This window comes from Lolium rigidum, chromosome 2 (assembly GCF_022539505.1).
Source record: "Lolium rigidum isolate FL_2022 chromosome 2, APGP_CSIRO_Lrig_0.1, whole genome shotgun sequence".
In the NCBI taxonomy this organism is placed as follows: Eukaryota; Viridiplantae; Streptophyta; class Magnoliopsida; order Poales; family Poaceae; genus Lolium; species Lolium rigidum.
This window is the reverse complement of record NC_061509.1, coordinates 254,576,222-254,578,223: the sequence shown is the minus strand read 5'-3', so window position 1 is coordinate 254,578,223 and position 2,002 is coordinate 254,576,222.

The window sequence follows — 2,002 nt, the reverse complement described above, 5'->3', positions numbered from 1 at the left end:
ACATGCAGTGCATGCAATGTGCAGCCGTACAGGCATACATGTTAGGGAAGTTGTTGGCATCGGTGGAGGCTACTTGGTTTAGTCCCATCTCACCGACAGGAAGAGGCTGTAACCAGCTTATAAAGGAGAGTTTCCTCATCCCTTCGGTCCAGGCCTTTGAGGTGGAGTGGGCTTTACTTTTAATGTCCGAACGTACGCTAAACCTGAGTGGACGCTAAGAACCACCATGGCCATGCCTTCCCGAGGGTTTTTCACGGGGACAGGATGTTAGGGCTGCTGTTGGCGTCAGTGGAGGTTACTCGGTTTAGTCCCACCTAGCCCAAAAGCCTCGAACGGACTAACTACTTGTTAAATTACTAGTTAAACCAGCTAATATCTATTTATGTGTTCTACGCAAACCATTAAATAAAATGTGGTGTTTTGTGAAAATAAACTTTGGTTGTAGTTATGTGATACAAATATCCTAACTAGTGGTGTCAAGTGATAAAATCAAGGGCATTTCTGGGAAAAGGAAGGTAAAAGAGTGGAAGTGACCCTGTGATGTTGCATGAGCTTCATCCTTTTCAATGTTTGAAAATTCGGAGCCTCATCTTATTTTTCAGCCGCGATGAACTTGTTTTTTGCACATGTTCCCCAAAGAGATTGACTATCTCATGTACCTCATCTTTGTCCCCAGGCTTTCCCACTTCCTTTATACCATCTTCTCCCACGAGCCCCGAGGTTTGCTACGGATTTCTAAATTATCAGTATCACGTGTCCACGACTGTATTTTAATTTTCTCCAACGATGTTGAACCGTCAGCTAAAGGCCTAAAACAGGGTGTGTTGTAGTGTAAGACATCAACTCTTAGGCCTAACAATGTCACACAAACTTGTACACACATAAGATACACTATGTATGAAAATTATTACTTGAAGCCATCTGCATGATACGAGCGAAGTGGAGAATCTTCGTAAACAAGAAATAATTTTGGGTTGTTGGTTTCTATGCATATCATGCTGAATTACATTTTTTTTACTAAATTGCATTTTAAGGAAAGTAGATTCTTACAACTTCAAAATATTAGTGGTTATCTCGTTGGATACAAGTGATCTTTCATGTGTACTATCTTTAGATGTGTGACCATAAAAAAATTAAAAGTCGTGGCAACTTAACCAGTTGGTATACAAGCAGTAATTGAAAGACTAAGTTGGAATGTCGCATAAGCTACCATACAAATAATTAAAATGCCATGCTAATAGCTCGAAATATTATGCATAAAAAGTCCCGCAACACTACTTCTTGCAGTAAAGCATAGGACATGTCGATTTTTTTTTTTATTTGGGCTAGGGCCTTTGGATTTACTTTTTCTTTTCTAGGGCCTCCAATACTGCCCAGCAACCGAAGTGCCTTGTCCTCAAGTAATTATTTCTCGCGTGGAAGGCTAGGCCGAAGCTGAGGATGGTGTTCACTATGCTCCGACTATGGGCCTATCATTTCTTAAGTTCATTTTTTTCGATAAAGGGAATATATTAATATCAAAAGATACTAATTACACCCAGCCTCTGCAACAACGCCCCACCCTAATGGCAGTACGGATGCACACAGCCAAAAAATAGAAAAGAAAACTAAGAAATAAAAGTCCCGCTATAGCCTTCTAGACCTAGCAACAGCAATACAACCACCACCGTGACAACACCTGAAGTACAGACTCTCCAAAAGCGACGCCTCCAAGAAGGAAACAGTGCACTAGCGCCGTCGTCGCTCGACCAATGGTCTTAGGATTTCTCCCTGGAGATAGTCCCCACTCTCAAAACAATGCCTCCAACAAGAACATTGCCAGGCACAACCAGTTAAGGCCAGACCTTTGGTTTTCACCCTGAGAGGTAAGACTCCGAACTTCCCCTGTGCTGCCGCCCCCACATGCATACCACTGCTGCAAGCCCGGAACGCCAAGCAGATCCCTCAGCATCACGTTGACTCGAACCTCCTTTAGTCAGTCCACCAATCCAGCCTTCATGAT